At 44.5% G+C, this 11,969-nt stretch overlaps 1 long non-coding RNA gene and 1 other non-coding gene across 2 annotated transcripts; both read left to right on the plus strand.

The window, feature by feature from the left end:
- Positions 1-5,027: 5,027 nt before the first annotated feature.
- On the plus strand, positions 5,028-11,879 carry LOC127057701 (uncharacterized). Its single transcript, XR_007776150.1, has 4 exons — positions 5,028-5,139; positions 6,243-6,661; positions 7,084-7,188; positions 10,540-11,879. It is a non-coding gene; the product is annotated as an uncharacterized LOC127057701 (long non-coding RNA).
- LOC127058691 (small Cajal body-specific RNA 15) lies at positions 7,875-8,005 on the plus strand. The gene has a single exon (XR_007776442.1). It is a non-coding gene; the product is annotated as a small Cajal body-specific RNA 15 (non-coding RNA).
- Positions 11,880-11,969: the final 90 nt, after the last annotated feature.

The raw sequence follows: 11,969 nt of genomic DNA on the forward strand, positions 1-11,969 counted from the left end.
ATAAACTAGTTGTCGAGTTTTTTGTACCCCAAACGGGTGGACCACAGTGCTGGAGCAACTGTCTCAGAACCAGGAAAGTTCCTACCTGGGAATGTACTTTTCATGTGTTATTACCTCATACAAAGCTTGCCTTTGACTGTCCAAAGGTTAGGCCAGTCCTCCAATTAATATTAATCTTCCTTCTCACTTTAAGCCTTTTACAATGCACAATATGACCTTTTCATTTTTCCATTGTCTCTCATGCTTAAATGGTCCTTGATCTGCCAGCCCCCATCTTCTGGAACCATTCTGTCTAATGCATGTTACCTTTGGTGAGCCATTTAAAATGCATTTTATCTGGCAATAATTAATATCAACAAACAAAACAAAGGGGCAGCAACAGGGCTTATGACTAGGGCTTCTAGGTGCTATGGTATATAAAGATCTTTTTTTCTCCAAAATTGTCTATAAAAGTACATGTGTATAGACAAGTTTAACTCTTTGCTCTTGCTACAAATAAAGGTGACAGCAGTTAGAGCCTTCTACCAGAGCTTGAAATACAGCTATTCCTTCACCTCATAACTGAAAAGGCCATTATGTTAGGGATCCAAACACGGGGCTTGGACACTGGATTACAGTCATGTCAAGGGACTAGGAAGATCTGACTCCCAAGTCAGTTACAGTTTCATTCAAGACATACTGGCATCATAAAGAAGGCAACCAATCAAAGAGACACAACTCAGCCTCAGAAATAGGGTGTGTGATGCCTTTTTCACACATGGCAAAAGCTAAAACGTCTACATTTATTGCTAGATAAAATAGATCTATATGGGGGTGTATGTGCCCCTTTTGCCTGATGAGAATATTTATGTATCAAATTGAGGGTTAATATGGAGATAGCTACAGAGCAAGAGAGCAGGTTGCAGCTATCATGATGCTAGAAAACATGTTTTCTTTAAGATTGATGGCCTGTAAGGAAGTTACACTGCATCTGAGAACCCTTTCTCATGTGTCAATGTGAGTGAGCTCTCTGAGCATGCTCAGAAGATTGAGGCTTAATGGAATTGGCATAAAATCATTGTAGGCCCTGCACTTCCATGTATGGGAATGGGAGAGATGTGACCTTTTCCCCCATGTTCATGAGGGGGTGTTGTTGAAGAACAAAGTTCAAGCTCTGAGGGATCAGAGTGGAAAAAGCCGTAGCTCATAAATCAGACTTAAGCTTCGGTGAAGTCAGGCCACTGAAGTTACATTAAGGGTCTGTAGACAAAATGGACAGATTTTATCTGCAGGCAGCGTCATCACCGGTCAATACTGTGGCCTCTTTCTCTTCTTTAAAGCTTTAATATCACAGCAGTCAAAGCCCCTGACCTCCCCCTTCAAATTGCCTCAAGTTAATAATAGAACAGCCAATAGTTAGCACAGGCTTGAAAAAGCCTTTGCTCTTTGCCTCCCACCCCACATGCTGGGCTATCTAAGTGTTTACTGTATCAGGTTTCAGCAGCATTTAGAGCAACAGTATTTTCCAGAAGGCTGATGACCAACTTTCCTTTTCTGCAGGTCCAATTTGCTTATACCAGGGACCGGGAGAATTGGCACCAGGGTCTGAGAACCTACGTTAGCCTAGCTCACTGAAGTTACTCTGTCCACACTGGTGTTGCACGCACCTCTGTGTGTCAGTAGGACTTCAGGGGATAGGTCCCATAGTTCTTTGTGCTCAGTAAGCTGCCCTGCCCTATGATTCTTTCCCAGTGAACTGTGGAAGCACTTGTCTGTCCCTCTGGGCACACAGGGAATTGTGGGAAGACACTGAAGGACTATCAGCATTCAAGTGATTTAGCCTGCATCCTCATTCCCAAGTGGGCAAGTTACTAGCTCAATGAAAGCAGAACTCCCACCCCGGGCCAGCTAGTGAAGACATACCCCCAAGGCTCGGTCTGTTCAGATTTATCTAAGCACTATGTCCTCCTCCCTTTCACTGTTTGCTTCAGTTGGCTCTGCACTGCCCAGCGGATTTCAAAGTGAAACTTACGGTGTTCATGAATTTCTCTTTGTAGCGAAGATGGTGGTAGAATAAAACAGCATTGGGAAGAGCACCTCTGCTACTAACCCCCACTAAAAGAAAGTTTTACAAATCCAGACTATAAATAGACAAACACAATGCTTATGGGACATATTTATCTGAACAAGAGTTTAATTACAGAGGAAATCATGAAATATTTCTCACTCTGCACCAGCACAATATATGATTGGATTTACTACTGCAGTCTACTTGCAGTTCAGCATCAGAACAAAGATTTAAAAGTGACCCTCCGCAATTTTATGACCAAAAAAATACTGTAAATAAAGGGATTATTCTCTAGGGATCTAAAAGTATCTTGAAAAGAAAAATTTGTGGGTGTATTCACATAAGAAAAATTACCCAAAGTTTAAAAACAAAATCAAAATGGTGTTTAGCACCCAGTCCACCTGAAACTGTCAGCAGTCTTGGAGGCTGTAGTTACTGGGTTTGGAGCAATGAAAAGCTTGGCCTGCCAGGGAAATGAAGATCAGGAACTCCACCAGCTCTGCTTCAAATGCTTTTGAGAATGACTTTACTGCTTCAAACACTCTTGATTCTCACAGTTCTCTGGCTCTTATTCATCTATGTGCCAATGCTGAGCCCAGTCCACGGAGTGAGTGTGGAGGCAATGCAATTGCCAGAGGACAAAAAGTTATCTGCTTAAATCTTTGCAGGCTCCATCCCCAAGTATAAAAAGGAAAAGAACAGAAAGGCCAAGAGGCAAAGCGCAAGGGACCCTAGAAGATGGTGACATTTGGGGGAAAGAAGGAACATTCGTACAAAGAGTAAATAAAAGTCAAAACAAGGAGAGAGAGGCCAGATCCTCAGCTGGTGTAAACAGGCATAGCTCCCTTCTCCAGAATTCACTGCCCATCTACCAGCTGAGCCCCTGGGCCCTGTCAAAATCACTTCTCAAGAAAATGTATCTTTGAAACTAATGTAAGCCCTAGAAATAAGAATCTAGATTTGTCTAGCTCATACTCCCCTCTCTTCTTGAGCCTGCACTTCCTTGATGAATTGTCTGTGTGACTGCCCTTTGGCTTTCTCCAAATTCTAAAGTTAGCTGCCTCTTCCTTTGCAGTGAGAGACTGCCGCTGTGCTCCATTGTAAATCAACTTTTCTAATTACTGGTTCTGGTGTGTTTGAACAGTAGCAATTTGTTACGTGGGCTCTGGCAGCCTCCCACAGAATGTGATAAAGGGAGGAAGGAGTGAGGTCTAAGCAGATGCTTATCAAAAACCTAGCGATGGTGCCACCATTAAGAATCAGCATGAAATGTATAATTATCCTGTCTTGGGGAATGTTTTACTTTAGTTATGGGGCTGTATGGACTCCTTTCTCTGAAAAGGCATGTGAGCAGCAGTTGTAATGTTCCTTCCCATGACAGGATTTCATTAACTCATTGTGTTGGAGGTCAGACTAGATGATCATAATGGTCCTTTCTGACCTTAAAGTCTATGAACTACTGTTAAGCCTCTGTCAGGTTTGTGGACAAAAGGCTAAAACACCAGAAGAATCACACAAGAAAACTGTGGCTGCCAAAAAGTTAGGCTTTTCTGACAAAATCTAAGCTCCTATATGAAGTTTAATCAAATGGCTCAGGGTAAACTGTTCTACCTTTGCCCCCTGGTGTTGCAGCCTGGCTAGATGAACTGCTGCAGCAGCAGCAAAGGTGAGAACTAGAATTATCTAGCTACCCAGTTTCATCTACTGCCATCCATCACTGTTCATCCCACCTAGCTCTATTTATTTAGGGCAAAAATTTCAAAGCTAGGTACCTAAAACAAGGCTCCTAGGCCAACATTTTCAAAGGTGGCTACTGATGTTGGGTGCCCAACCTGAAACACCTCAAAAGATCCTGATTTGCAGAGGGTGGGTCCATAGCACTCTCGCTAAGAAGCTGGCTGCCTATAACTGTAGCATCCAAAAACATTAGATACTTTTCAAAAAATGCGCCCTAAATCCATATTTAAGTCTCCTGTAGCCTGTTTATTTTGCACTTGCATAAAGTTAAACACGGGTGTTTTGGGGGTTTGTAGGATCAGGGCCTGAGGAACCTAGACCAAGGGCCTAGTTCCCTTGGAAGTTAATCTCAGCCGTGTGGGGTCAGCACCCTTGAAAAAGTCTTGAGACATTCAAGTTTAAAACTCTTGGCGGCGGTGTATGCATTTAGAGTGATTTATAATTAACCCTGGAAAAGATACACTTTGTAAAACTACAGCTGTCTGTGTTTAAAACAAACCAACCAGCTTCCCCCAAAACCAGCAACGGGGATCATAGCTAAGGAGCCGACCCAAACACTGCCCTGCACGCTGCACCGGCTCTCGGGGGGTTAGGGACAAACTCCCCACAGGTCCTAGTGCTCCGGCAAACAGGCTCTTGCAAGGGGCTTGAATAGGACGTTCCCCATCACCCCTCCCGGGCGTCAATCACAGCGTGGCGGGCCTGGCCGGTGCACGCGGGGGAGGGGGATGGCTCACACCGAGTCAAGGCTCCTGGAGGGGGGTGGCTACGCGAGGGCCGGGCCCCAGCGCGCTAGGCCCGGCGGGCGGAAGCAGGAAGTCGCTGCAGCGTGCGGAGCCGGCCGCTGTAAGTGCCCCCGCGCGCCAGCTTCTCCCCAGGCGCCCGCCGGCCGGCCGGCAGCAGCGACGGGCTCGGGCCCGGCAGGCGGCGCGGAGTGTCTCCGGCCCGGCACGGGAGCCCCGAGCGCTGCGAGCGGGACAGCCCCGCTGGGCGCCCTTGGCGATGGCTCCGGACCGCCTGGGGGTCGCGCTGCAGCTAATCCCGCGCAGCCCTGCGGGCGGCTGAGCAGCTGTACAAAGACCTCGCCTCTGCCCCAGGCGCGGGCCCGAGCCCAGGCGGGATCCGGGGGGGGGCTGCCCCGGAGATAGACCCCGATGGGGGTGAAGGGTGGCCCCATCTCTGCACAGGGATTTATGTCTGGCCTAGCACGTGCTGGGCTGGCGGGCGAGCAGGAGCCCGGGGGGCACCCGGACCGCGCCAGCTCGGCTGTGGTGGAACAGGAACGTCTTGCCTTGGGTGGTAGCCATGGGAGGGGGCTGTTTCAGCCTGGCCCTCACGTGGCTGCACATCGTTCGGTAGCATGGGTATGACTCGCTTGTGTTGTGTTATAGCAGAGGTCAGGGCAATATTGCATCATGTGGTCCCCTGAAATGGTTAATCTGAAGGTGCAGGTAATTCCTAAGGAGATGGGAAATCTACCTCGAGTGTGGCAATTCTGTGTGCTGCTTTCATGGGGTCTTGTCTCTTTTTTTTGTACCTGCTCTTAGTTTCACAGTGACACACTGGCCTTGTCTTTGCTAGGGTTTTTTCCCTAGAATTTCCCCTCATTGGACGCTGGACATAGTAAAGGTGGGTGCACTGGTGTAGCAGCTCAAAATCCTGGGGGCCTCCTGGACTGCGACTCCTGGAGAGAGAAGCATGGAATCTCAGTGAAAAGTGCGAATCTGTGTTACTGTTGAGACAGTCTGGCTTTAGATTACAAAGGCTGACACTCTCTTGAGTTAGGGTTTGAATTAAGTTATGCACACAACCAGAAATGTGCATGGGATTTTTTTTAATTTTGAAATAAGCAATTAAAAGACTCCGTGGGCTCTGCTTCACCACAAGTCTGAGGATGCTAGTGAATGGCTATCTAGCATGCATAGGCGCATCTGTATTCTAATATGTAGTTCTATTTGGGCTATTAAAGATGCATGTTTAAGGAATTGTTTGTTCCAGCCAAAGAGTGCACTTTTAATAAGTGCTTAAGTGACTTAGGTGCCTAATTCCTATTTTCAGATGTCATTTGAGAACCTGAGTCTCATTGACGTTCAGTAAGACTTAGGCTCCTGAGTCACAGAAAATGTTACCTTATGTCACAAGAGCATCTGTCTTAACTCTGCAGAGTTGGCATGATCTTGTTCCAGGTGATGGCCTATCCATAACAAAAAATATGTAGGATTTATCAAGTATGGAGCGGGTTTAATTGTGGTGATAGTCTCAGCAGCATGGACATAAACTGAACATAGGAAACATTTTGTGCCAATTTTAGTAGAAAATTAATAGTGCAGTAAGGCGCATAGAGGATCATTCCAGTAATTATTGCCTTATCTTGGAACAGGGAAAAATAAACTTGGCCAGGATTTTTTTTAACTTCTTTCTATCAGAGACCAACATAAAAAGTGTGTGTTTTCTTTAGGCATGACTGAAACTGGCCAGAAATAAAATGACCTTAAAGATGGTGGTGATGAGAAGCAGCCTTGAATCTTCTGCCGAGCAACTTCTGTCACCTGGGGAAGGTCCACAGAAAAATAATGTCAGACGCACAGCAACACAGTAAAAATTCTGGGCCCTCCCCATTGATGTTGCAATGGAAATGCCATAAGGGGTCGCCCAGGGAATATCCTCTGTGCAGGTGCCCCTGTGCTGGTGCAGAGCCAGCACCATCAGCTTTGTGCTGCCTCCGCAGCAACCCTGGGCAAAGGGATGTTCCAAAGCAGAAGTGAATTATGGACAGATTAGAGGAAGGAAGAGGCATGGATGGGGCCTGCACCCCAGCAATTCTGCACCTTGCAATCTACCACCATAGAAGAAGAGTTTGAAAAAGAACCAGGCTTTGTAAGTAAAATTAATTGTGCTTAAAGGTTTGGCCTTTTAACAGCAATAAAACTGCATTTAACTAGCTCTCAAGGCAGATGGTGAGTGCTGCTCAGTCTCTAGCATCCTCTTGTGTGGTAAAGGGGCTGTGTATGATTGTTAAGTTTGCTGTATAGTAGGCCTTAGAATACCTTCTTATTTGTAACTGTCTGTCTTCATTGTATACATTCATTCTAGGTTCAGCAATTGATTGGATCTGCCAGCATGACTTGTAGACACGCTGCAGAAATCCCTTCCGTCACTTCAGTGCCTCTGCACTGCTTCCAACAGTGACTTCACTGGGCCCCTTGCCAGCTAGCATAGAATCTTCTCTGACCTCAGTGTTTCCTCAAATTGGAAGGGTAAGCACTGCAGGAGCCAATCATTCTTCATGTTGTCTACAGGGTTCTTGCTGTTGGGGGTGCATTGACCTGAGAAGCACTTATAGACCAAAGCTGTGTCAAGGGAAAGCTCAGACTGTCCATGCAGCGATCACTGCGCTATCTCAGGTATTACAGTTCATGCTAAAACTAAGTCTTGTGTCTACACAGGTTTTTGTGAAACTCTCACGCTATGTAACTAGCTCCATTCGAGCTTCACTCGTGGTAGCAATGCGGTGCACTAGTATAAACTGGCCAGTGGTGTTTTCACCACCATAACCGTGGCCATAACTCTTACAGCATGTGTTGGTGATCCAGTGGGAGAAACACCTGAGCCCTGTGTATGCTCTTTGTAGCAACACTGGAGCTATGCTAGTGTTAATGCAACTGTAAGAGGGCAAAAACTTCTGTGTAGACAGCGCGTCTCCAGTGACCTTGAAACCAGTGAAAATTATGTGGTCAGCTCTTAGTGGAATGCAGACTGTGGGTTAAAGCTGAATATTAAATAAGAGTTTGTTCCATTACTGTGGTGCCTTCTGCACATTTTCTGTCTGTTTTAATATGCATCTGCAAAGCATAATACTGTAATATGGTTATCAGTGCTAAACATTATTGATCAAGTGCCTAGAATAGGGCGAGTATAAAAATGCCTATGGGCTTCAAATCTATGAATCCTTTAACAGAAAAAAGGAGGGTTAAGCAACAGCTCCCAAGTGGAGTGAGGAAGCTAAGTGAGTTATGGCACTGGACTCTGATGGAGGAGAGCTGGATTCAATTCCTGAATCTCCTATGAGGAGTTTCTTACTGATGTTCACCTGGAGGACTAAGAAAGTAGAGCCCGTGAAGTCAAGTTGACTCTACTGATACTATCCTCCTAAATCAAACGGTAGAAGAACAGGGCCTGTCTCTGAGATGGAGTCAGGACCTACTTAAGCTACCCACAGTCACTGTTCGCTTTATTCTGGAAATTCTTATGGCAGTTAAAGGGATGCTGTCAAGTTAAAAATTAAGTATTGTAAAGAAAATGTCCTTGTATGTGTCTGTAAGAACTAATTATCTTGTTAAAACGGAAGGAATTTTAAAATTCCATTTACCTTTCAACCCCTTTCACTGATTGTGTTTTAAGCCTGTCACATTGCATGTTGTTAAATTCACACTATTGGCCTTTTATATTTTGTATAACCTGGATTTGTTTGCTTGTAGCATCCTAGAGCCCTTCATTCCAGGCTCCTCTTCTAACTGGATGGCGATAGAAATGGGATGGAAAAAAAGATTGTGTTAACCAGTTGCAAGCCTGTAACTGTTTCCTTAGTATCCCTTGCTTAGTGACTGTCTCTTGGACTTGTCAGCTCTGCAGCTGGTACATTCATGCTGCATGTCCACAAAATGCAGCCTTTTAAAACAGTGTCATTTGATGCCCTCAAGTGGTGACACTGTGTACTGGTGCTTTGAATTAGCAGTGGACAATTGAGATGAAATAGCAACAGTTAATGTAGATTGACTGGTACTAAATATTTGGTACCACTGGTGGAAAAAATACCTAGTGCCTTAGTGTGTTTGATCAGGGAGGAAGGAGACTCTTGCAGTTAAGGCACTGTTCTGAGAGTCATGGGATCTGGATTCAATCCCCTGCTTTGCCATAGATTCCCTGTCTGACTCTGGGTAATTTATTTATCATTATTACTTGTATTATTGTACAAAGGACCTCTGTGTATCTCAGTTTTCCCATCTGCAAAATGGGGTTGGTCTTTCCTTACCATAAACAGTAGTTTGAGAGTAAATTTGTTAATGTGAGTGAAGTACGCGCATATTACAATGATGAGGAGGTGCTATTTAAAAAAAAAAAAATTGAGCCACTTCGGAGGATAGATTTTTAGAAAAGTGATCCCCCTCCATCCATTGGTTATATATATGTTTTCTCAGTAACTTGTTCCCATATTGTTGTTCACATCCTTGTCGCTCTAGAGTAATAGAGTAAAATATCGCTGTGAAGAACAGTGAAGAGAGATCTAAAAAGTAAAAATTATGTTGACATTCTCTAAAATCCTAACACAGATTTAGCCCAAACACCAGCACAGAAAGGATCATGTGCTCAACAGAGCATTTATTGCATTTAAAGAGCGAATGAATCCAGCATGCTCTTTAGCAATTGCAGGAAGCTTGTAATCTAGTCAATTAACGAATAAAGGAGTAGCTTGGGTATTATCCCTGCTTCTCAGCCTCCTGCCAGGGTTTGTGGCCTTACCATCATTTTCCTGCTTACAAAATGGGTTTTTTCTCCCCTCTTGCTCTGCAGAGACCCCCTCATGAACCAAAAGGGGAAGCTGAGTATACAGTGACACAGCCGCAAAGGGCCACCATCAGTGTTGTCTTACAGTCTTTTGCAGCAGCTATTCTTGCCCAGAGGGGCTGTACCTCTTGCCCCGGTAAAGAGCACCAGCACAGGAGTGTCTGGGCTTCCCTGGAAGAAGTTCCCAATCCAGGGACATTCTGGGGTGGGAAGAGCTGGGGTGGTCATATGCTCTGGCAATTCTTTCCTGCTATATTACTGGGAATACAAGTTAGGGCAGCCTTTGGGGTTGAGCCTAGCTGGGGGGCTGCAACATCCCCTAAACACAAAGGGCACAAGCCACCTTCCTTCAGTGCTGGCCTTGTGTGAGGAGGAATTTGGTTTTGTGCTGTCAAATGCACAAAGTAAACTGAGGATGTAAAGAAAATACTGATGGAGCTCAGGAGATATTAGTCTTGGCTGGTGGTGTAACAGAAGTGAGCAAGCCATTTTCAGAGAGAAGCATGGCTTGTTTTAAATTTTCTGGTGTCTCTTTACATGGGCTACTCTGACAATGAGCCAAACTTTCATTAGCCAATCCAGAGGGGAGACTTGGTTTTGCTTTATTCAGATAATCTTCCTGCCCAAAGGAATGGCTTGAGCACTTAAATCAATAATTAAGCAAATGTTCTAACTGTACCATTCTTCTATCAAATAAACCCATATGGCAGTGTTATTAGTCTGCTGTGGGGTTGCCATGGTTAACAAGTAAAAACCCATTCTAGCTCCAGTAGGAACCTCATCCGTTATTTTCAAATGCAGCTTTCAGTCTGACGGGGAGCAGGGCCTCATTATCTTGCGTAAAGATGCACTGAACTTTCTCTTCTACAGTGAGCACACGTGCAAAAACTCTGGGCTGATGTAACTTCCTACGGCTCAATAGATCTTATAATGGAAATGGTGTCTTAAATACAGAGGGGTGTGTTTAAAGATTACTCATAGTGACAGCTGATTTAAAAAAAAACTCAGTTTGCTTGTGCCTCTTCTTCTGCTCTATAAATATTTAAGCAAGCAACAAGCTTTGTATTCCCTAGAAAGATGGTTGGGCTACAGCCAGCCAGTAACGTTTTTATTAAGCAAAACTCAGCAAGCTCATTTTCTCTGTTGTTTTTAACCTGGTAGCTAATTGTTGTGTATTTGTTCTTTTTTAGATGTTTCTGTGGCTGTCTTTGCCAGTCATGTGCCATCCCCTATAGTGAACACAGAATCCTATTGTGCTCAGCACCCAATTCAGTAATAAACCACCAGGCTTGCTCCATCCATCAGTCATAAAGCAAGCAACACGACGACTTAGGTATGGTACTTCCACAGGCCCCCGTTGCCAGAGCAATCTGAGCCCCTCACAATGATGTATCCTCACTGCATCCTGGGGAGGTGGGGAAGTGCTTTGGACTCTGATGACTGCTTACCAGCTGGACTATGTTCTGAACCAGGTTCTTGGTCACTGTGAACTAACGAATACGCGGATGGTGCAAGAATATAGATATGGATGAAAGACTCTTTAGGATGTAACGCTGTTAGTGGTGAGTGGCATCATTCGAGCCTACGTCAAGGAGAACACCTGTGTCTGGATGGAAGCCAGCAGTCATTTAATAAGCCTATTTTGGGAAAAGTTCTTCCCCCTGTGCCTTAAGTGACATGGTTAATGCTGCTTCCTCAGAAGGTTACTCTGTCATCTTAATATTTCTCTTATGTCATCTTTTTGCTTTTTTTTTTCTTCCAGATTTTGATTAGTTTTTCCTTCAACATGGGGGAAGATGTCTGATTCTAGAGGACCTTTTTAATTTGGCAGATAGGAGAATAACAAGGTCCAGTAGCCGGAAGTTGAAGCTGAACAAATTCAAACTGGAAATGATGCCTATATTTTTAAGTAAGGGTTATTAGCTATTGGAACAACTTACCAAGGGATGTAATGGAGACCCCATCACCTGAAGTCTTTAAATCAAGATTTAAGGGACAGATTCTCAGCTGGTGTAAATTGTCATAGCTCTGACGTCAGTGGAGCTAAGACAGTTTGCACCAGCTAAGAATCTGGACCTTGACGTCTTTCTAAAATATGTGCTCTTGGCCAACTGCAAGTTATTTGACTCAGTGCCAGAATTACTGGGTGAAACTGTCCAGCCTGTGTTATACAGGAAGTCAGATTAGATGATCACAATGGTCTCTTCTGACTTTAGAATCTGTGGATTGTTGCTAGGATAAACTCTAAAAGGTGATGCTGTACCTTGATAGATTGGTATTGCCAGACATCTTCAGAGAGGAGCTAGTAGCAGTCATTGCTTTCATCTTAAATTGTCAGCACGCACCTGAATTGTTTCTCTTATTCCTGTAATGCTGGTATCTGGTTTTTCAAGGCCTGTGTTTATTCCTATGGAATGTGTATTTTGCAGACTTGGCTCATTCTTGGAGCATCCTCTGGTATGTAAAGCTGTACCAGTTATTTTGTAATATGAATACTAAATAAATGTGCATTACTGCATTTAGCTAATTATTCTTGATTTAATGTAAATAGCTGTGTTGCACTTGGGAAGCTACCTAAAGCTGGAATCCTTCCAGGCTTGACAGCTGGAATATAGCAAGC

This window comes from Gopherus flavomarginatus, chromosome 9 (assembly GCF_025201925.1).
Source record: "Gopherus flavomarginatus isolate rGopFla2 chromosome 9, rGopFla2.mat.asm, whole genome shotgun sequence".
NCBI lineage: Eukaryota > Metazoa > Chordata > Testudines > Testudinidae > Gopherus > Gopherus flavomarginatus.